General features: G+C 36.8%; 1 pseudogene; it reads left to right on the forward strand.

The window, feature by feature from the left end:
• Positions 1 to 14,352: 14,352 nt before the first annotated feature.
• Positions 14,353 to 25,680, forward strand: LOC109091187 (annotated as a pseudogene).
• The last annotated feature ends 51 nt before the right edge of the window (positions 25,681 to 25,731 follow it).

The following is a 25,731-nucleotide window of genomic DNA, read 5'->3' on the forward strand; positions in this document are numbered from 1 at the left end:
CTTCTCAGATGTAGAAAGATTTGTGCAATTAGGCTGGCCGAGTATGAATGGCCAATCCTGTACTGCTTTCAAGATGAACCCTCCCCCACCAAAGTTTCTTTAGAGGTACATAGCCTATAATTCTGTTTTTAAAAATATAGTTCACACAAAAATTTACATTTTGTCATCATTTACTCATGTTGTTCCAAACTGTGTGTATTTCTTTCTTCTTTGGAACACAAACGGTGTGTCCATAAAATGAAAGACAATAAGAGGCTAATGTGCATTAAAGTAGAATGTTTGGGGTCGGTATAAATTTTAACAAAGGCTGCATTTATTTGATTTAAAAAAAAGTATTTAAAATTTTTTTTTTGTATTTTAAAATTTTTAATATGAATTTTATTTTTGATTTTTTTTAAATGCATTTTTTTGGTTTGTTGGTTATCAGTGTCACTTGATCCTTCAGAAATCATTCTAATATGCTGATTTGGTGATCTTAAATCTTGAATCATCTTTGAATTCTTTGAATAACAAAGAAAAACAGCATTTATTTGAAATGAAAATTTTTTGTAACTTCATTGCCACTTGTGATCAATTAAATGCATCTTTGCTGAATAAAAGTATTAATTTCTTTCAAAAAAAGGTCAAACTTTCAAAAATTAGTTTAAAAAAAATTCTAAATTTACACTAAAACCTTATTGTTATATAACATTTAAATTACATATAAATATTAATAGTTCTTTGTTCATGACCTTCATCAGCTCATTGCATTATACAGTGTGAAAAACTGATAGAAAGATCTAATGTTAATGAGTTTTAACTCATTAATATTAATAAGAGTGTTGACTAATTCATGCTTACTAGCTTATCAAATGGTCATGTTTTTTCACTTTATGCATTCAGGTGCAATCTAAGTGTCAACTGCAGGCAAATACAGAGCTAATAATGGTATATTTGAATCTGAAATGAACTGTTTTAATAGAGATAATCTTTGTGTGGTTATTCTATAATTAAAACCAATTGGTGTGAGTGATGCTGGTGAGCTTTCAGGTGTTATGACAGTGATACATGATGCATTCTGCTTCATGTTCTTCATAAGTGTGCATCATCATAGAGCAGACTAGAGACTAGAGTTATTTTTGCTCCAGCTAGATGAGAGGCTGCAGAACCACAGGGCGGGGGTGCACAGGCTTCCTGGAGTTTCATACTGCTCCAGCAGTGTCTGCACAGAGGGCTGGCAGCTGCGCTCTCGGGCACAGTGGGCATCTTGTGGAGCGTATGGTGAAGCTGTGATTTTTTCATAGTCTACCTCTGTGGCAGGCACACGAAAGGCTGCGCCTCTTTGTTGCGAAAATGACCTCAGCTTATCACCTCAGGATACCTGTATGGCTGGGGATCTGTTTGGCCCAGGTGTTATTGGATCACATTGATAGATGTGAAGATATGTGAGTATCGTTGTGTAATACTTCACTAACCTGACACAACAGGTGAAGAGCGGTACTCTGTATATCAGTATGCATGTCTGAAGTATTTGATGTAAATATGTAAGAAGTGCTTGAATAGGTCAAAAAAGTTAGATTTACCTTATTTACCGCTGAATAATCGTACTCTGGCTCTTCATACAATGTCCTTTCTGGCCTTCTTTTACTTGAATATCTGGGAAAACAAGATCACGTCATGTTGTTTTTTTTTCATTGCACTTAGACATTCAACTTGGGTGTCTGTGGAAATTATTTATAGATTATTATGATGATAATTAAATATGCTAAATTTTTGATTTACATTTAGACCGTTTTGTCTAGACTGTTTAAAATGGTTTGTTCGGTTAAAAAAAAAGGGGAAAAAAATCTAACAGCTAGTTTTTTTTTTTTTTTACAAATCTGGTATAATTATGTCAGTTATGCATCACATATGAGTATTTTGAGATACTTATGATAATTTGTCCTGATTTGCTTTTTTCCCCCTCACCTTTTTATGAGTTTCTCCATATAAGCAGGTTACACCGTTACAGATATAGCTTGATTCATAACATATATATTTACTTCTATTCCTTAAGGAATCTCTCTTTATTAGTATGTTTTATAAGAAAATACAATTTCAGTCTCTCTACTTTAAAATTTACAATTAAATGTGCTACTTGCCGTTTCTTTGTAATTATTTGTGAAATTTACTAGCAATACCTGAATGAGAATGGTTTTAACCTTAATCCTACACTACGTTTTTTATTCAGTGTACTAGTTTAGAATTAACACTTAATGATAAAATTGGTTTTTTATTGAGTGTAATTGTTTATAATTAATGTTTGTTGTTTTAAACCCATATGACTCAGTGTCCATGCACTTTAATTTTTGGAAAGCCCTCATTTAGTGTTCCACAGAAGAAAGAAAGTCATACAGGTATGGAACAACATTAGTGTGGTTGAGTGATTGATGAATTTTTTTTTTTTTTTTGTTATACAATATAATTTATTTTATCATATTGTGTTTGGTAGTAATGGACGTTGGAAACACACCACAGTAAAGATGTTGTTTTAGTCTCATTTATGTTATGAACAATATTAAAAAGGATATGAAGTGGTGGAATAGCCATATTCCAAAGCAAGTTAATGCTTACTGTTGTAAAGAAAGAGGCAGCTCATAACAGGTTGTTAAACAAGCTCTAACAGCATCCTTCCCTACTAACTAGCACAATTTGAATTTCTAATTTAATAGTAAACTGGCAAGCTGAATTATCCTGATCTTCTGCTTTGTCAGCTCTATCTGAGTTGGAGACATAATTTCACGGCCTTGCGAGTAATGATGTGAGGTTTTCACGGACCAAAGCAGGCCACTAATTGTGGTCAAAGTTCTTCCCAAAAGAGATCCTAGACACACCCAACCATGTGGCAGATGGGTTTGCCTGAAATCAAGCGGTGATGTTTTTCACATTAGCTTAGGTTAGTCACACTACAGATCAGGTGAAGTTATTGATCAGCATTGTTGGGTAGCTCAGCAGGAATCGATTCAGAGTCAAAATTGACATTGAATTCAAAACCTTTGCATAGTGAATTGAAGCAATCACACTCTAATCATAGTTTAAAGGGATGGTTTACCCAAAAAAGAAGATTCTGTCATCTTTTACTCACCCTCAAGTTGTTTTGAAACAGTAACTGTTTGAGATTCTTTCGTCTGTTAAAAAGAAGATATAAAAGAAGTTTATAGAAAAAAAAAAGAATATATTTTGAAAGAATGTTGCTAACACCAAACAGTTGCCAGTCAGCCATTGACTTCCATATATGAAAAAAATAAAATAAAACACACACTACAGAGGTCAATGGCTACCGTCAACTTTTTGGTTACCAGCATTACACACTACAGAGGTCATCTGATTGTGTTCATCAGAAGAAAGAAAGTTTGTAACAACTTGAGAGTGAGTAAATGAGTGACAGAATTGTGTTCATCAGAAGAAAGAAAGTTTTACATCAGTTCTGGTCTAAAATACAGTACATAAACACCGTAGTGGACCTTCTCACAGTTAATATCCCACCCAATAGGGAGAACGTAATAGACCCTTATGAGAGCCAGCTTGTAATGTTTTATAAGAGGAGGGGGTTTTGTCAATCACAGGCTCTGAAATACAGGGTTACTTGCAGAGAAAATTGTTTGCTCCAATATGACAAATACAAAGTCCATTCTATACATGAAAATATAGTAAAGAAATGTACATTCCAAAGTGGATATTTTTGTTAAAACCTTCAGGCAGGGGCCTGTTGCCTTTCCCGTTTGGTGAGGAAAATAAAAGTCTAGCCACAGACATAAAGTTAAGCATAACCTATAATAATGGCTGCTGTGGTTTCCTCAAAATAACGCATGTGCTTTTCCACTAAATTGGTACTTACTTTCTTTTCAGAATAGTGCTTTAAAAAGGCCAGTTTCATACAGATGAATAGTAGCAGGTGTCCTTCTGCTAGTAGTTTTATTATTTCAAACCCACTGACAGTACTGAAAATAATGTACATTTAATATTATTTTAGGCTTTCATTTAAGATGATGACTTTAGACACTGCTATGAAATAGTGAAGTTTAGACAGGCATTAAGCAGACTGAGTGGACCGGAAATTCCATCATGCTTATGAGAGCATAATATTTAGCCATTACATTTTAAGGCCCATTTGAAAATTACATTTGGGAAAAAACTACTTCAAAATGATAAGTTTCGGCATTCAGCCACATTTATTTTTATGTTCTACGTTTGTATTTCAAATATTTATAAATTATATTTCATTAATTTGACTTACAAGCTCTAGAATTTTCAAAAGAAAAGTTTCTGCATTCACCCGCATTTATTTTTATGTTTCTAATGCTTGGAATGTTTTTATGACATAATTTGAGTCTACTGAAACAATTACAGCTGTCACCAATGCCTTTGCTGAAAGAAGGGACAACAAATGTCTCCTAAAATAATTCTTACCTTACATAAAGCTGTCTGCACTTCCACTGTGTCCTGTTTCTGGAGCACTGCATTAAAGGCTTTCGGATAGTCATACACATTATTGCTTAATTACAGCTTAATTACTTAATTACAGCAGTGGAAGCAATACTTTCCAGTCCTCAGGAGAGTCTCTGATGCGACAGACTTTGAGCATCAGAACTGCTGTTTACTCTGTCTGCCCCACCCTCATTTTATTTTCATGTGCACAGGCATCTAATCAAGGACGTATCACAGCCTGGATTCGTTCGCTCAGAAAACAGACACAAAACAGAAAAACAAACTGAGAACTCTAATCAAGAGTATCACAGCCTGGATCCGTCGCTCAGAAACAGACACAAACAAAACACTGACAGAATGTGTGGTTATTTTAAAGTAATTAGGTGTGTGTTCTTATTGATGTGATTTTTTTACATTTAACATTTCCATAAAGGCTTTCTACTGTGATACTGTCAGTAACCCCTTGTTTGCACATGAAATATGAAAAAAGATGCAATTTAATTTATTTTTCAAAGATGTAGGCACAATGTTGTATCAAACAAGAAACAGTAGGACCAGGATAAGATAGTAAAGATGTAGTGATTCAAGCACAGAGAAAACCTTTGATGTACTGTACAGACCACAGATACCCAAACCAGGGCCGGCATGCCAAGGCGGGCCCCTGGTGACCTTTGATTTTGCCTGCCTTGATATATTACAATAGTGAGGGGGAAAACATGCCATTGAAGCATATATACATTTTTTATTATTTAAATAACATTATTTATTTTTGTGTGTAGAGAAGTGTAGAGAATATAAATAAATTTGATTTCGGCTATAATGCAACATTTACTTTGTCAGGTTAAATGTTTGGCCCTTGGAGTCAAAAGTTGGGGCACCTCTGGTATAGACCGGCTACATAATTTGACTTGAAAAAGGTTCAAGAAGAATAGATTTTGCTTAAATTAAGAGGTGGCATCTTCAATGAACTGACGTAGTGAAAAATGGGCTGAGGGCCTCCTGCTGCAAAAACCTCAATTACAGGGCACCACGGTGGGATATAATGTGATCACCAGCTTTGAGGGCAAGCAGAAACTGGATGAACGGTGGCCTTGCTCTAGTTCTCATTTTTCGGCACTTGTGAGAACTAGCTTAAATATAGTTACTTACATGTCCTGGTCAAGGGCAAGATTATGGATCAGGCAGTGTGTAGACCAGTGCTTCTATTACGGAGGCCGCTGAATCGATCTGAAGGTTTTGAGCAGTACAGATGGTTCCTTACTTTATAATGAAAGTTGATATAGACTGATATTTTGAACTGCCACTAAACTGTTGGCTGGCAATGTGAAATGTAATGAAGAAATTAAAAATTATAATCCATTCCTAGACTCTCCCTCAAACATTAAAACTGCCTTCTGAACTACTATGGTTTGTTTTTGATGTTTTATATAATAACTTCTGCAATATTTTACATCAATATTGTTTCCATTCTTGTAACAGTGCAACTTTAATTTTACCATATTTGGATATTGTACAGTATCTAGCAACTGAGAAGGGACTTCCTTTGAAAATATTAGATTAGATTAAACTAATAGATTACGTTAAAATAGTTTCATTGTAATTCTTGGTTATTACTGCGGCTTATAAAACCGGATGTAAGTACGTAATATGTTAAAAATATAGCCTACACATAAAAATGTTTCCATTACCTGAACGATAAAACTGAAATAATTTTGGTGGTTTTTGAGATATCTAAATTGTTTCTGGTTTGCACGATGAGTCCTCTGTACAACTAACTAATTAAATACAGGCTATGTGCCAATCTGTTTATGATTCATAGTTAGAAATCTCTGTAGAATGAGAAGCTCATGTGCCAGTGACCGTGAGTTTGGGGCGAGACCAATCTGCTAGTAGATGCAGAAAATTTTACAAGCAGCTCTCCTTCAAACAACGGAAGAAAAAACATTCAAGAGTCTAGTGTGATTGTTTTTTCTCGTGACAGTGGTGGGTACTAAAACTTTGAGGACTGTAGAAGACAAAAATATTGGCTGAGGGATTTATGGTTAGCTCGGTAAGTTTTTTGTAAGGACTGTTAGCTGTAAGCAGCCACACAGTATATAGATCTACTGGAAGCAATAGCTTGGCATCAAAGTCTGAAGACCAGAGTGGTATTTTAGAATGAAAATATAAACATGAGCACCAGCTCCTGTACTGGGGACAAAAAATTCATAACGCAGGAGACTGGCGACCTCTGCTGGCTGATTACATTTATTCAGTAGCGTTCACAGTGCTTGTTGCTGTTTTTGCCACTTTTAATTCTCGCAAAAAACAAAAACAAAAAAAAAAAAAAAAACAAAACATAATAATAATAATAATAATAATAATAAAATAAATAAAACAATCTCACCTCATAAAAAAGCAAACTGTAAACAAAAAACATAACTGTTGTCCCCCATAAAACAGCAAATAACCGATAAAGCATTTTGCCTTATTTTTGTTTTAGAATGTTTTATGTGATAACAGGGCTAATGTGAATGTAATATTTGTGTGTGATAGGCTATAAGTGACTGATACTGTATATATTTATGTTTGTTTTCATTTTCATCTTTGAACAGAGGAGACGAAAAACTGTAAAGTGGTGATCCGAATTATTTAGAAAATTGAGATTTGGAAGCCAGAGCCGTGCAGACTGTGTGTATGTGATAAAGGCCAGGTGATCTGTGAGGTAGATCCGCTGTGAAGATCCGAAGGGATGCGAAGAGCTCATGAGCCCGGGGGAGAGTGCTGCCCTGTCTGCCCAAACCCTTCGCCAGCGCGCGTGGAAGGATCGGGGTGTGAATTGACATACACGCTACAGGCCCGCTAGAGGGCCGACGTCCAATACATTCAGAAAGGTAGATTCATTCAGAAGCAGTGGAGAGACTAGCTTATTATTTTACATATTTTATTATATTTAGCCTGAATTCATTTCAATTCTTTTTGTGTTTGCTTTTTCAGAAACAATTGCGTTTAAGGTATGTGAATGCTTTTAAATGTGAGGCATACAGGTTTAACTTTTTAAATGAGTTTCATCACAAAATAATATAATGAAGTTTTTGATTTAGTCCTCGCCATGTTGTTTTTTTTTTTTTTCAGGGCCAGAAAGGTGAACCTGGGTGACGTTTCTTTTGTGGAGTCTATTAAGATTATGCTTCTGTTTCACATTGTTTTTGCAATATTTTTTGCCTCATGTGAGAATTAGTGGTAATCATGTTATAACATGTTATAGATATCATGTAATACAGATTTATGCTATGTTATTAGTTTTAATTGTATATATTTTATTCCTTTTTTAGATGGTGCGGGGACTACCTGGACGCCCAGGAGCAATGGTGAAAAATAATAATGTGACAACACACACATAGAAGGCTACCTCGAACCTTTTATTTTTCCCAGAATCCCCATTCTTTGAAATGTCAATCAAAGTGGAAGTCCATTATATGTGTGTGTCATATCAAAACAGGGTCCCCCAGGAGCAGATTGGCCGACCTTGGATATCCAGGAAGTCAAAGTGACGACGAGTTATGTGGCATTCAACCAGTAGCCTCTCTAGTATAACTGATATTCTTTGATATGGTTATTTCACCCCAGAAAACAAATTAAAGTTATGTATAAATAGTGGCTTTCTCTCTTTTTTTATCACATGGAAAGTACTGGTAATTAATGGCTCATCAATTTGTACTTTACTGAGATGAAATGTAGAGTACGTAATGTAGTAAATGTAGTTAAATTGTGACAATACAATATGTTTTGTGAAGGGTGTCCCAGGTCCACCTGGTTTTGATGGAGAGCCAGGTGTCCCAGGCATGCCAGGTGAGCCCGGTCCTGTAGGCAATGTCACTGCCTGGTGTGGAGTAATATGTTTAATTCATGTTTTGTTATCCTCGATTTGTTACATTCGATAATCAGTGGTTTGAACTGTAAAAAAGTTGGTTTGTTTTTTGGGGATCTCTTATCTGAATGATGAATGTTATTACTAATCAGGATAAAAATTTAAAAAGTTAATGGTAAAAAGGTGTAAAAACATAATCCCTAATTTTGTTCAACAAACAACAAAAATGCAAATGCAGAAATGCTAGTGTAGCTTTTAATTACCATTTTGAGTGACAATACCTAACACAAGCAAATGCAGCTTTAAACCTGTGGTGTTTTTCAAAAACTTGCCTGAATGTGTTTTCCACCTCATTTTAACATACTGTATTATCTCTATAAGTTTATAGAAACAGCAAAGTGTGTCATGACTGTACTTTTTAATTTAACATTAAATTCAATTTATATTTTTACAGAGTCAGTTTTCTTCTCAAATGGCCTCTGGATTCCAGGATGGGAAAGCTTTGGACTGGCGTCGATGTACTCTGGAGCACCGGTAAGGATCTTTCCACATTGAGAAATTGACTTTCTTCATTATATAGTTGCTGGATAGTCCTATATCCCCACAAAACAGAGATAACAAACGTAATTTGCTCTGTTTCCAGGGTGTGCAAACAGGACCAAGCCGGTCTTCCCAGGCCCCCCACAGGGTCCACCAGTAAGTTATCTCAAGATTGGTGTTGGTGTATATGCAGTGAATTCCTTTCTTTCAAACCTTGCATGGTTTTCCCAAATTCCATTTTTATTCACTGTGCTCACTCAGGGGCCAACAGGAGCACCAAGGTGCGCCAGGAGCCCATGCGGGTGATCCTGGACCTATGGTAAATACTAAAAATGCAGAGGGACTTGTCGAACATGTGTCAAGACGTGTATGATCACTAGTTGAAAAAATACAGGGTAAAATATTTTCAATTGTAACCTGTAGTTTTTCTAATATTCATTAGAGAAACTGACATGCGGTGCAGAGTTAAAAAATATATCAACTTTACTGTACAATGCAATAAAGTTTTTTGTTTTCTCTTGTTAGGGTCTTTTGGTCCAAGAGGGGACCAGATTGGTCCGCCTGGAAACCAGGCCCAGATGTGAGTTGACCCAACAATTAACCCCAGTGATTTCATTTTTAACCATCACAGTGAATAAGTACATTTCAATCTGGAGTTCAAATGCTGTTCAAATTTTTACAGTGGCTAACATACAGGTACGTTTAGCTTTTTGATAACACAAGCGTATTTCCTCTCTTCAACAGGGTGTAGCCGGGACCCCCCGAAATACAGGAGAATCACAGGCTATTCCTGGCTCTCGCAGTAAGACAGTGCTGCTGTTTTGCAGTCCCTGTTTTACAGTGTTTCAAGTTCAACGAAGTAAAAAAAAAAAAAAGTTTTGTTCCTTCTAATATAGTGCAGAGAGCTTTATGATCTTCCACCTGTTCAAACCATAATAGGAGGGGTCATATAAATATTGTACTTGTGCTTTGAAAAGCCAAAAAAAAAAAAAAAAAAACTTTTTTGAAACACACCATAATGTTGATGATCCGGCATTTAAACAGGATGGGCTAAAATGAGCTATTGTGAACCAACCAAACCCTGATTTATAAATCTTGGTTTTAATTTATGAACAGTGTAATTTTGAAAAAAATTATTTCCACAATCTCTGGCAACGTAATCTTCTGTTACCGTAAAATTCCACAAATGTGGGGAATGCTTTTGAATGTTGATTCCTGATCTAAATGGACTAAAATACTAAAATATGCTCTTACTGATGAGAAAACTGATGTTAGGCTGTCAAGTGATGTTTGAGGAGTTCCAGACCACAATGTCAAACAGACTCAAATACAAATCAAAGGCTTTAATTAGAGTACAACTCATTTATAATAATTACAAGATGACTCAAGCTGTACACAAAGAAAGAAACAAGTGAGCAGAGAGGAAAAAAAATCTAACTGAAAAAGCGCAACTTAGATGATGGCAAATTAAACACAGATGTAAACATTGACTGATTAATTTGAGGGAGCTAAAGGCCCTTAACACAAACTATAAAGACTCCATGGTGCCAACTAGTGGCCCGCAGACTGAACTACTGTGCAGCTCTATCCTTAACACAAATGAAAACATCAGATGAATGCTGTTGATATGATATGATATGTTTAGTGCAATGGTACCAATGATAATTTGTTCCATAGGGCTCCAGAGGGTTTCCCGGATTACCAGGCCCATCTGGGATGAAAGGTCAAATGGTGGGTTAGGTTAAAACTTCCTTCCTTCTCAAAACACTGATTAGTTTGCCATTCACTCTTTGCACTGGTCACTAATTACTTCTCTTAATATATTTTAGTATCTATCATTATAAAATGTACAAACCAAGTACATAATCATGTATTAAGTTTGCTTCTGATGAATCCCATCCCCATTTTAGGGTCATCCAGGTCTGCAGGGTGCGAAAGGAGAACCAGGTGCAGTGGGGTCAAAGGTCAGAGACCACATATTTGAAGCCAACAAATTCAATATAAATGATTTTCATGTGTCCCTGTGGTTTTGACTGTCTTAGCAAATGCCACTTTCTTTTCATGATCAAAGGGAGAATCAGGAACTCCTGGTGGCATGGGACTGTGGGTCCACAGGTATGGAGCACTTTGGGATTGCAATTCTGATTGCAGTGTTTCATTTACACTGATCTTTATTGGATTTAACAAAACCACACTTTTTTGATGCTTATATTGTACTCTAAAGGGCCCGACTGGCATGCCTGGTGAGAGAGGACGCATCGGTCCAACAGGGCCTGTGGTAAGTGATTACATTTACAATTTTTGCTTTGGTGGTATTATATATTCCATCAGTACATTAAAATGTTTTCTGTTTTTAGGGAAGGCGTGGTCTTTCAGGAAACGTGGGAAAACCAGGTCCATTGGTATGTGAATAAGAGTAACACCTCCACCACTTCTACACATTCTACACATTCTACACATTCACTTCTGACGAAATCATACCTTGAAAGACACCACCACTAATGTTCAAAGGTCTGGGGATAATTCGATTATATCAATGCTTTTGAAAAAGGTGTCTAATGCTGCATTTATTTGATCAAAAATGCAGTAAAAACAATAATATAATAATATAATATAATATCAGTTAATATGAATTTTCAGCATCCATTATTCCACTCTTCAATGTCAAACCATCCTTTAAAAACTCACTCTAAAAAAAGATTTCTTATTATAATCAAGGTTGAAATTTTTTTGTTGAAACCATAATGCATGTTTTTCAGGATTCTTTGATGAATAGGAAGTTCAAAAGAACAGCATTTATTGAAAACAGAAATCTTTTGTAACATTATAAAAGTCTTTAATATCACTTTTGATCAATTTAATGCATCCCGGCTGAATAGTGTTAATTTTAAAGTAAAAAAAACCTTACTGACCCCAAACATTTATAGGGTAGTGCATATCTGACATTATATTCAAAAAGATGTGGAGTATGTTCGTTCTATTAAGAAGACTGATATGTTATCTAACCTGACACTTATATCATTTACAGGGCCCGATGGGAATTGCTGGAACCCCAGGATTTCCTGGTGGCCCAGGTATGAAGGTACGTCTGATTCATGGTTACTGTATGAACCATGTTATTCAAATTGTCACACAAATTGATACATTATTATAGTTTTTATTTTTAGTCATGGCAACACAAAAAAAGTACAAAAAGTGAGGAATCAAAGCACACTCTTTTTAAACATTGCGCAGGGTGAAAGCAGGAGCCACAGGTCCACGAGCGGTACCAGCGGACTCCAAGGCCCAAGAGGAGAACCGGGCCGGCAAGGTTCACCTGGACAGCAGGGCAACCAGGTGCAGTCTCACCTGTCTGTCATTAGAAAAGGGCTGCATTTTAATGATTTGTGTATTGGAATGGTCTCCATAATATTGATGCCATTTTTTAGGACCATCAGGAACAGACGGCACTCCTGGAGTTAAAGGACCACCAGTAAGTTCCTAAAACACTCATCAAAGAATGCAATTTAATATACTGATTATTGCACATTAATTACTTATCATATTGTGTGTTTATTAAAATTCAGAATTTCAAGTGTAACATTGCTATTGTTGCTTATTCTTCGGGTTATGGTTCTGAAGAAACCACTACTTCTTAATTTGTTAATTGTAGGGCATCCCAGGTGTGCAAGGCCCTGTTGGACTGAATGGACAGCCTGGCCCACCTGGACCTCGAGGATCAACTGGACATCCAGGGGCCAAGGGCCAAGTGGTAATGACAAAACGTGCAAAATGTAATATTATAACCATAGCGGAACTCACTTTTTCTTCTTTATGTATATTTGAGGTGGAGCACTTGATAGATAGATTACATATACTTTGCTCATTAATATATTTCATGTATATCAAAGGGTGGTGACCTTGGCTCCCCTGGTTTTTTTAAAGGAGATCAGAACCTGGAGCTAAAGGAGAACTTGTAAGTACTGACAACATTCAGGTGCCTTAAATTTTTTTATAATTGACAGAAATAATGCCATCAGAACATTCATCCAATGATAAAATGGCATATCATCTGTTGTAGGGCCCACCTGGTGTTCAAGGAGAAATGGGGGGCCAATGGAGAGGAAGGAAAGCCGAGGCCCAAGAGGCGACGCAGGGGCCATTGGACCCCCGGGCCCAGCTGGAGAAAGAGTGAGGTGCCATTACATTATTGTGAATAACTAACATGCAAGTCTCATGTTCAATGTGACTATTGCAGGGTGTTTTTTTTTCTTTCTGTCTTGACGTCTTTACATGTTTATTCAATACAATAATATTTAATGTTTATATTTTCAAGGGAGCTCCAGGTAACCGCGGGTTCCAGGAGCTGAATGGTTTGCCAGGTCAAAAGGTTAGAAACATACTAAATAATGGTCAATAAGGTTTTAAAGGCACCTAAAATTGCCAGCAATGCCACCACATATCTACTGTAAAATAATACTTAAAAATACTTAAATACTACTACAGCATTTATTAATCTTCATGTTCATGTTCATGTTAATCTCAGAATTTACTACATTTTAAAACTGAATGTTGTATCTTGTTTACATTAGGTTAATGCCACTGTAAACTCACATGCATATTTTTATTAACTAACTTTAACAAAATGCTGTAAAAATGAATTGCTCATTGGAAGTTTATGTAAGTTAATGTATTAATTAATGCTAACAAATGAGAGCAAAATGATAATTTGTTTTCTCAAGGTCATTCCTTACACAATACTGTGTCCTCTCTGTAATGTCTGCAGGGCGCACAGGTGGAACGTGGTCGGTGTCCCAGGACTCATCGGGGCCTAAAGGTGCAAACTGGCGACCCTGGCCGACCTGGGGAAACATGGAATTACAGGGGCGAGGGTTAGTAAAATGAATATTCTGTATATTTGTATTACCCCTGTGTATAGTGCCATGCTGTTATATCATAATTATTTTCTGTGATTTGTGTTTGTACTTTTTGTACTTTGCTTTAACAGTAGTGCATGCTATTGCTGGTACTTTTTTTTTGCTCAGATGGTATTGAGTCCACATTATTAAAGGAGTTCACGTACGGTATTATGTGTCAGTGTCTCTTTAGGGCTTAACTGGCATTCTTGGAATGCAAGGGTGCAGAGGGGAAGATAGGCCCACAGGTAATATATGCACTTTTCGCTTGATTTAATCTTGTTATTCCTTCCTATTATATACCTTCTTAAAACAGGTCTTTAAACTCCTCAGTTTGTAGTCCTATTTGAACCAGTGGTTCCTCTGGGGAATCGCCGTGAGAAAATTAGATGAACTACACACATGTAAACTCGCATCCTTCTGGAATAATTAGCTTTCTGGATTGGCCTATTGTTATGGCTGAACAGCTCCAAATCACTATGCATTTAAAACAACACTTTGGTGAGTTCTGCCATCTCACTTTCTGATGAGAATGGTGGTTTTTTCTTAGGGAGCACCAGGAGATGATGGGAATCCAGGTACAGCAGGGTCCTACAGGGAACAAGAGGTGCAGCAGGACCCATGGGTTTGCCTGGACCTAAAGGCTTCAGTGTAACTCCCTATTATATGTATATTTATGAAAACAGCCATAAGATGATTTTAAATATTATTGACATGTGTCACACTGTATATCTCATAACACTTTCAGAGCAAAGAGTATATCAGGGTGATTCTTCTGTTAGAGGGACTTTCTGTCCCCGAATGAATATGCTTTTAAATATTTAGAACAACAATGAAAAAAAAAAAAATAGTCTTATCGCAAAGGATATATTATGGCAACTGAAATTTTGCATTTACCAGAATTACACTATTTTGGGCTTGTCAACTATTCTGACATTTTAACTTCCCCTACAAATGTTTTAAAACTGTAAGAAATTATATATATATATATATATATATATATATATATATATATATATATATATATATATATATATATATATATATTCTGTAACGGTTTGTGGCTAGTAAAAGCATACAACGCAGGCGTAATACAATATACAGTCTTTAATTATAATCCACAAAGCAAACACAAGGAATCAAGGAGCAGGGAAGCACAACACAATGACACAAACTAATAGCAGACAAAGGACCAGGGGAAAATATGAATGGAGACAAACAAGATAATTAATAAACACAGGTGGAAATGAATGAACTAATCAGAACACAGGAAATTACATTGAAATTACATTACATTGAAAGCCCTTTGAAGGATAATGATGGCCACTGACTAGATCTTTATTTAAGGATGTCACAAATGTTTTAATACAGATATGATGAAACATTATTTGAAGATGTTCAGAAGATAAAAGTGCATGTAATGGATGAATTACCCATTAAATATTATAGTTAACATGTTAAGCTACAAATAATCCATACTATAAATAGAGAGTCTATAAAGATGACTTTTATAATGACATTTTTATGGGCAGTCAGTCACCTTCATCTTGTGTTTACCTATTATGAAATTATGCTTATTATGATTATGATTTTTTTTTTTGAATATTCAGGGTGATCCAGGGAAGGGGAAAAGCAGGAGAGGCAGGGGAAAAGCAGTTCAGGACAAAGAGTGAGTGCAATTATTGTCATGGCAACCTTAAAACATACTGTAATATTTCACAACAAGCTATTATAAATGTCATTCTCTTTTTGCGTAAATGCTTTGTTGTAGTATTTCAGATGGCCTGTCAGTGCTGGTATTGTATAGTGTAGTGATTTTAAAAGTCAAGTCAATCATTATGATTTGATATGATGGTTATGATTCCTGCAGGGGACCTAATGGAAAAGATGGAGAAGAAGGTCCAGCGGGAACACCAGGACCTTGGTGAGTCTTCCAATTAATAATTTATGCCAAATTTGTGGCTATTTAATTTTCTGTATATTTATAGATTTCTCAGCTATCTCAGCTACATCAAGTTACACCTCTGAGTGGTACAGTATTAAGAGGAGGAGCTTGCAAAAATGATTGGGTTTATTGTATTTCTTTTCAGGGACGTAGCAGGAAAGAGAGGAGAACAGGGACCTCCTGGACTAACTGGCTTCCAAGTATGTTCTTTTTTTCGGTTATGGTTCCAGTCAGAGATGATTTTAAACATGGCCCTCACTCTCCACACAGTCAATGTTTAAATGCTCTTAAAGGGGTCATACTTTAAGAAAGATTCCTTGATGTTATCATATAAATGTGTTTGATGTATTAACAGCAAGTTGTAGGCCTCAAATTTCCTCCCTAGTCCAAAAAGACCAAATCAAGCAAAACCAGTTCATTGTGAAATCCCAGGATTTTTGCCCACATTAACAATGACACTTATTTATTTGATGTTCAGAGATTTAGAACACATAAACACATAAAATGTGGGGAAACTGGTCAAACATTGTACTGCACCTGCTTGTGTGTAGCACCTGCTGATCTGCCTGAAATCATTTTTGGTATGGACTGTTCAGAGATTTAGAACACATAAAATGTAGACAAATAAAAAAATTAAAAATATAATCAATCCTTAAATATTTTTATATATCTGTAGGTAAATTTGATATGATTAATTCCTGGAAGAGCTACATTTTTATTATGCTAAAATTGTAGGGTTTGCCTGGACCCCCAGGCCCACCAGGAGAGTCAGGAAAACCAGGGGATGAGATGAGGTGAGTTCATCATTTCTTTGTGCTTTTTTACCTGATCGCTGTATTCTATGCGTGTCATTTCTGCTGGTGAGGAAGAATACAAACTGACTGAGAATTGGAATTATTAAAGAACTTTATGACATTTATTTTTTACCCTCAGGGTATCCATGGAGAGGCTGGTGGTGTAGGGCAGACTGGTCCAAGGGTGAGCCTATTGTACTTACACTTCAGTGTATCAGTGCACAGCTTTTAAAAGTCCACATAAGCAATCTCCCGGTGTTTTTATCCACCGTAGGGTGAACGTGGAACCCCAGGAGAGAGAGGTGAACCTGGTCCTAATGGGTTACCAGGACAAAAAGGAAGCCCAGGAACCCCTGGACCTGACGGTCCCAAGGTTAGAACCAGATTTTTACTCAACATCAACAGCTGCACTGCTCTATGCATGCATTTAGCTCCTAAAAAGATGACTGAATAACACCACTTATGTAACCGTACAAATAAAAGGAATACATTAACTGGAAGTTTTTACCATGGTAAAAAAAAAAAAAAAAAAAACTTTATTGTAGTTTTATGTACAACAACATCATGATAATTTTGATACACATTAATGGCTTTGCAGGGTAAACCAGGTCCAGCTGGAACTGTTGGAGAACCAGGACCACCAGGCCTACAGGGCATGCCAGGAGAGAGAGGAATAACTGGACCAGCCGGACCTAAAGGAGAAAGTGTGTGAGTGTGGCTCTGAGAGATAAGAGAAAACGGGTCTGCTTAATTCAAAGGCTTTGGCACATTTTAAACATTTGCACATGCATAACAAACCCAGTATAGATTTTAGTTTCATTCCTTGCAAACAGTGCAACAATATTGCATATATTAAATGCCTTGGTGGGTAAAGCTCTGTGAGGCATGACGGTTGACATTTACTGGATGCCCCCTAATATCCTCAGGCAGGAAGTTAATATTCTCTGATTAATATAATCTGTGAAACATTTTCTGTGTGGCACTGTGAAGTAGAGAAGGAAACCACATCTGTAACACATCAAGTAGAATTCTCTGGTTTTTTTCTTATTGATTTGTTTTAATACTCTATCTATTTTCTCAGGGTGCAATGGGGTGACAGAGGGGCAGAAGGGGCGGCTGGCAATGATGGGGCTCGAGTGAGTGAGACAGAGCCATAATAAACTGGATAAAATTGAGCCTAACAGTCAATCATTCTGAATTTAAAAATATCCACATTCAAATTTATTATCCATTTCTTAATACAGCAGGGGTTATAAAGTCACTAAATAAAATGTCATCAATGTCTGTAGGGATTACCTGGTCCTGTTGGACCTGTTGGACCAGCTGGCCCACCTGGGGAGAAGGTTTGATTTGTTTTTTTGTTTATTACTTTTTTTTTTACCAAAATACTAAGACTTTGATGTTTCTTTTTTTTCTTAAAAGAACTGATTAAAAACTAAATTTTACAGCTGTTGCTACTTAGATGTACTCAGAACTGATTGTTCAATTACAGGGAGAACAAGGCCCACGAGGCCCTGCTGGATCTCCAGGCTCTAGAGCAATGGCTGTGAGTAGAGCAGTTTACCAGGAGAAATCCTGACCTTTTTTGTTTGTTGAAGTTCTTTTCTCATGTTGTTCACAATTCTATTGATATATTGTGTTTTAGGGCTCACCTGGTGAGCCAGGTCCTACTGTCCAGTTGGGTTCGCTGGACCTCCCGTAAGTGCATCCATCCATTCATCCACCCATAAACAAACATATTATATATATTTTTTAAATAATAGGGTATGAGTTGTAAATATTGCCATGTTTTTATGCTAGGGTCCTGATGGTCAGCCCGGAGTTAAAGGTGAAACTGGAGAGGAAGGTGCAAAGGGCGAGGCTGGATCTCCAGGGCCTCGGGGAATGGCAGGAAAAAAACCTGGACCACAGGTGAGCAAAAGAATTGATATATGATCAAAAGTTTTTTTATCTGTGAATTAATCAAAGAATTATATATATATATATATTTCTAATCAATTTCTTATCAAAAGTTGGGTTATATATATATATATATATATACACACATTATGTATATAAACCTTGATATATATATATATAATATATATATATATATATATATATATATATATATATATATATATATATATATATAATATATATATATATTATATATAAAATCCAACTTTTGAATCATAGTGTGTATATGTATAGACTATATTGGTCCCGTAGGAAAAAAAATGTATAAACATAGTGTTTTTTTAGGGAGTGGTTGGAATTACGGGCCTCAAAGGTGGCAGAGGAACTCAAGGAGCAGCTGTAAGTTACAAAAAATCAAAGTATCAAAATCATTCTTTATCAACTTGGACACACCCAGAAATGCTACTCATTCAATCTTCTTACTACTTTTCTTCCTGACTTTTGTGGAATCCTCTTTGGTTTCTTCTTTTTGTAAAAGGGTCCCAGTGGTTTCCCTGGATCCCCAGGAGGTGTCGGCCCACCAGGCTCTGCTGTGAGTGATTCCATAATACGGATTTAACCCACAAAGCAGTGCTTAACAGCTAGTCCTTTAAATCGGATTTATTATTTGCAATGTATTAGATACTTTTTGACCAATAAAACATATATGGACTCTTACACTGATATTATTTTCAGGGTCCAGTTGGTGAGCCTGGTCCTATCGGAGCCCCAGGTAAAGAGGGCCCACCTGGGCTTTTGGGAGAACCTGGAGGTCCTGGCCGCCAGGGGGAGCGTGGAAACCCTGGACCTGCTGGTAGCCCTGGAGACAAAGGTGAACCAGGAGAGGACGGACTGCCAGTATGTTATACCTTATTACTCCAATTTGAATTTTTGCAGGATGGTTTTTGGATTGTCATTCATATATTAAAAAAAATTATATCCTACAGAATTAAAATGAAATAATTCAATCATGACAACTCCCAGTGATGGATATGACAATGTTAATGTATTTGGTCTTGGGGGAATAGCTCTCCTACGCTGCTGCTGAATTGCTGCTGCTGTTGGTTATTGGTGTAGTTGTAGATTATTTCTACTGCTGCAAGCAAGTACAGGAACTTGCTACTGCCAGTGCATACGGCGATACGGTGCCATGAGTATTTAAGACATACTGCTGCTGCATAAATAGCATATAAAAATAACCCATAGCAGATCTATACAGGCACAGCTGGGGAAGGTGGAGGGTTTCAGTGAAACTTTGAAAGCGCGCTGCAGGAATCTCAAGTGAATGCTAGCCAGCCATATAAATGCAAGGCAGTAAGCTCATTGGCTGCATATGCAGCATGAACCAATCAGCTTATGTCAAGTTGTTTAACTCTCTGAATATCATCATTTACATTAACAACCCGTCAGCCTGCGCCATCTAGAGTTTCATGACTGAACTATATATATCTAAAACTTATATTTTTCTTTAACTTAACAAAGGGCCCAGATGGGCCACCAGGACCTGCTGGAACTCCAGGACAGAGGGGACTTGTAGGTCTACCTGGAATGAGAGGAGAGCGTGGTATGGCTGGCCTTCCTGGACCTGCGGTAGGTCACACCTTCTACCATCTTGTTATAAAAGCAAATGTGCAATGTGTCTTTTTAAAATGACATTTCTCAGCCTCTAGTTAGTTGGTTGGCTAATTAGTCAAAGATGATGATAATGTCTCTCACATGCCAAAAGTTAACTTCTTTGACTCCTCATCCCATCTGTTTGGTTTTTTTTAAGGGTCAACCAGGAAAAGCTGGCACCCCAGGTCCTCAAGGAACCAAAGGTGGTGCTGGACCAGTTGGTTTGCCAGGGGCAGCTGGACCCAGAGGAGATGCTGGCCCAGAGGTATGATATGTTAGGGTGAAAAAAACACAGTCAAGATGATTGATTACCTTATACAAAACATTATCTAAATGAATTCGTTCTTAAATTAGGGTTTGGCTGGAGCTGATGGAATTCAAGGAGCTGATGGCATCATCGGACCCAGAGTACGAACCCATTCATCATTGGACACAGTCTTATTAAAAACTGTTTAACCAAATAGGACCAAGTTCAAATGATGTGTTAAACTTGCTTTCAGGGTGACAGAGGAGACCCAGGACCAGAGGGTCTTGCAGGTGGTCAGGGAAGCACCAGGAACCCCAGGACCTGTTTGGAACACCTGGAGATCCAGGACAGAGAGGAGATCAGGTTTATTTCCCGTTTCAATCGCAGATATTTCACAGCAGATTGGTGTTTAATAAATGTATTTTTAAAAGCTTGTAAACTGACATTTTTTTGCATAATGTAATGTAACAAATGTAATGTATTTGAAATAGATATGTTGTATTTTTATTTTATTCAATTTTTATTGGTTGACTTTGCTGACAGGGTGCAAGAGGTCCACCTGGTCCTGATGGTCAAGCAGGAACCAGAGGGAAAAAAGTAAGTCTGCATATTTACATACTGATACTGGTAACTTTATCATTTTCATATATAAAATACAATTAAATGATTGCAAATGAGACATCCACTTAAATTAAATCAACTCTGAATGTGCTATGAAATATTTGAAAAAAGAAAACGTGTTATCTCATTAGATGTCAATTTGTGGAAACAACACAAGGGGAACCTACAACTTGTTTTATCAAGCGTAAATTTCTTCTAATCAACCTTAGGGGCCACAAGGACCAATGGGAGATAAAGGTGATAAAGGAGATGCGGGTGAGAGAGGTCAGAAGGGCCATCGTGGCTTCACTGGACTCCATGGGCTTCCTGGAAGTTCAGTACGTATAATGCACAATATGTCACCTGTCACACAATGCAGTAACTACCTTCTGATAATCATCTGTCAATCATTTCCCTCCAGGGTGCTCCAGGGGATGATGGTCCTATAGGAATCATCGGACCAAGTGGTCAAAGAGTGAGCAACAGATTCAAATATCACTTCAATTTAAATTCTCAAAGCACCAGAAATACACATGCATGTTGAACAGAATTTAATACTGAACATGTCATTATTAGGGACCCCCTGGCCCTGTTGGTCCAGCAGGAAAAGAAGGAGATATGGGTTCACCTGGAGCAGTGGGGGCTCCTGGATCTCGAGGTGCCCCTGGTGATATTGGACCTGAGGTGAGGCATGAGATTATGTCTACGGTGCATTTTATGTATGTTATGAGATTGGATCTTCTTGCTGAAACCAGTCTATGGAAGTTTGCTGAACTTTGCTGGACTAGAGAGGTTTGGGCATTTTTCACATGTGACCAGCTGAACAGTTGTTTGTTCATACTGAGAAACCAGCTAAACTCGCTGAAAAACAACTAAAGTTGTTTTTAAGCAGGGGTGTGCATTCAATCACTGTCTTGGATGCACCAAAAAAACTACAATTTGTAATGTGTTTACATTTCTCTTTTAGCAATTACCAGTTTTCCTTCCTAAATGACTCATAGTCATATACAATTTGTAGGTCATGACTCATAATCACGATTACTTACTAAATGCTACTAATGTGTTTAGATGTTTCTAAAATTGCATAAACAGTATTCACACGTCTGTCTGTAGGGACCACCTGGAGAACCCGGCCCAGCTGGACCCCCAGGTCCTCCTGGCCCCCCTACAGCTGCTGTGGATGACCTTTTTGGAACAAACTTCGACCTTGTTGAATTCGAGCCAGAGGAACCTCAACCACCCCCAGAGTTCAACGAGGATGAGGCAAGACCCAATAACGGATCTGATGCGGTTCGGGTCGACAGTGAGGTTCACTTGTCTCTGAAGAGCTTGGGAAGTCAGCTGGACAGCATGCGCAGTCCTGATGGCACTCGCCAATATCCTGCCCGCACGTGTCAGGACCTGAAGCAGTGCTATCCTCTGAAGAAGAGCGGTGCGTGAGACAAACAGACACACAGTTTAGAAGTAGCTCTGAATGCTTTAGTTTTACTGACCCTGATCAGCATGAACTGGTATACCTTGGTTTTCATTTATGATACATCTCTGTATAATTCACAAGAAATGAAAATTCTATAATCATTTATTCACCCTTTTGACATTCCAAACCCAAATTACTTAATTTTGTAGAAAAAGGAGAAATTTAAGTAATCCAGTCTTATGACTAATGCTCCATTTTCAGAGTCCTCTGAAGTGAAAGACGTCATGATGCATCTTGACATGCTGTATTTCAATGAGCTGTGGAGATTGATTTCAATTTTTTTTGCCCTGTTCCAAGCTCTTGTATGGCTTCAGAATGCTTGTAATATAACACACCATGCTTCATTGTGTTTTGCAGTAACCCAAACTTTCTTAAAAAAAAAAAAAAGCTTCATAAGATATCAAGTCTTCTATTAAGAGAATGTTTTGAATGCAAAGTGCATTTTGTCTTATTGCACTTGCAGATTTGGTTAACTAGTTTTAAGTCTAATTTAAATGGAAAAAATCAAGTAAAAATAAATAAAAGACAAAATACAGTTTTATTCAGAATACATTCCCTGAAAAAAGGTTTAATACAACATGCACTTTTTTTCAGGTAAATTTATTTTTTCTAAGGATGTTTAGATATTTGACTGAAAAACTTGTATAAACTTTTATGGTGGCTTTTTTGTTATACCATTTTTAGAGCTCCTGTTGCCAAAACACTTATATTGTAAGAAAAAGACCCAATAACTACTTCTGTGTTCCACAGAAGAAAAAAAGATCAAATAGGTTTGGAATAACAAGAGTAAAACATTTAGTTACTGATTTAAAACTAGGGCTTATAACAGAATGATTATTTACTTATTATTTATAAGAATATTTTATTATATTAATGTCCTTAACACTTTTGTTGTGACAACCCTACAAAATATATTTTGCAAAGTCTTCATTTTTTCTCAAATGTTCTGTAAACCACTTTGTGGCCCGTTTTTTTTTTTGTTTTGTTGTGAAGAATAGAATCAAGTCTTTGTGTGTGTGTGTAACCACTTTGTGGCCCGTTTTTTTTTTTGTTTTGTGTGTGTGTGTGTAATTTTAATGATTTTTGGAAACAACGTAATTGTATATTGGTTTTTTTTAAACTTTTTAATATTTGATTTATGTAATTAACACAGTTATAGAACACCCAAAGGCATTGTGTGAGAAAGTAATCTCCTGCCCATAAATAAAATTTGTAGAAATAATTAGAGGCAGTGCATTAAAAACAGTGTTCCTTAGCAGAAATAAACAAGAATTGCCTTAACTGCAGGATAGAAAGACAGAACCACAGCTAATCAATAAAAAAGGTTATGTTGTATCTGACAGGAATTACCTGCATGATTCCCAATTCCCATGTCAGGCCTAAAACAAATCGTAAGCATGCTTGTGCTACCTATATTAGGAAACTGATGGGTGGTCATCTGCCAGTGAGCTGAAACTAAACCTGGATAATTATCCAGATCACTCGAATTAGCCCACACCAAAGATTTAATCAACAATATTCAAAATCCATTAATCCAAATCATATATGTAAAGAAAAACCACACAAGAGTTAGAATCTAGTGTGAGGTACATGATAGAATCAAAAAGAATGATTTTTTTTATGCCAGTGTATATATGAGGATTTAAGGTATAACTTTTTTCCCAATGTATTACAGGTGAATACTGGATAGACCCAAATGAGGGCAGCCCTAGAGATGCCATCCAAGTGTACTGTAACATGGAAATGGGGGAGACATGTATACCTGCCAACCCTGCCAGCATCCCACGAAAGAACTGGTGGACTTCACACTCCAGCATACCAAAACCAGTCTGGTTGGGACAATCATAAAAACGAGGGGGAACTAAGGTTAAAATGATTACAATGATGACCATTTCAGTAAAAAAAAAAAAAAAAGAAGAAATTACAATTAAATAAAGTAAAAAATGTTGCCCTGTATTCCTGTACAAATACAGTATGTGGTTAAATTTACTGTATACCGTGACCTTTTATTACTCTTCTTCAGTTCACCTATGGAAACAAAGAGACACCAGCTAACGCTGTATCCGTCCAGTTGAGATTTCTCAGTCTGCTATCAAAGGAAGCAGCACAGACCGTCACCTATCACTGCAAAAACAGTGTGGCCTATAAAGATGAGAAGAACAGCAATCTGAAGAAGGCTTTAGTCCTAAAGTCTTCTGATGGACAGGACATCACTGCTTATAGCAACAACCGTCTGAAGTACACAGTCTCAGAGGATGGCTGCTCTGTATGTTCAGATTTTTGACTTTATATTGTTTGACAACATTTATTATTTACATAAAATGGGAATTGGTCTTGGGGTTGCTACTTTACAAACTGCTGACTGTAGTAGTTATCTACTATCAAGATACCCTTTAAAAATGAATCTACACTACATTAAAATGGGGTTGCTACTTTACAAACTGCTGACTGTAGTAGTTTTTTTATATATATATATATTTTTATATATATATATATAAAAACCGTATTTTCATCAAGTCTCAATCGAGACTTTTTAATGTTTTTGAAAGAAGTATCGTATGCTCACCAAGCCCGCATTTATTTGATCAAAAATACAATAAAAACAGTAAAACTGAAATATTATTAAAATGCTGCCAATGAAAAACAACCTCACTATTGTTCCTTTTTGTTCTTCCCACCAGAAACCCAACGGTGAATGGGGCAAGACCGTCTTTGAGTTCCGCACACAAAAACCTTCACGGCTGCCCATTGTGGACTTGGCTCCAGTGGACGTAGGTGGCAAAGATCAGGAGTTTGGCATTGATATCGGCCATGTGTGCTTCTCATGAAACCAGGATAAAAGCAGCATCATTTCAACTTGAGCACTCTGCTAGTACAGTATTTATTGTCGAACACCGACTGTAAGGGCCTTGAGGAATGTCTGACCTTTATTTCATGATTATTCATGACGGTTTCCACAAGCCTGTGGTGTACGAGTGCATGAAAGACAATATGGACCTTCTAATTTATACTTTATACGCCAGGTGTTATTAAAAATGTGTGAAAACATTCATTGAAATTAATTGAAAAAGTCATGTCTTGCCTGTCTAATCTGGATTTTGTTTGAAGATGTTGTTAACTCTTAAATCACAATCATTTCAAGTGGATTTTGAAGGTCAAGTGGATAGATGAGAGAGATAAGTTTGTTTGTGTTGTATTAAAGTGGGATAATTATTCAGGACAGCATATCTGCATTCAATTCCCCAGCAGTTCTCTTCCCATGCCCAAAAACTACTGTCTTTGGTTGATAGCAAACTGTTGGACGGATAATTCATTTAAACTTAATTATTAATGAGAACTCACACAAAAACCAATGCTGGTCTCATTAAAAGGTTCATTAGCCCAT

Source organism: Cyprinus carpio, unplaced genomic scaffold, assembly GCF_018340385.1.
Source record: "Cyprinus carpio isolate SPL01 unplaced genomic scaffold, ASM1834038v1 S000006627, whole genome shotgun sequence".
In the NCBI taxonomy this organism is placed as follows: domain Eukaryota; kingdom Metazoa; phylum Chordata; class Actinopteri; order Cypriniformes; family Cyprinidae; genus Cyprinus; species Cyprinus carpio.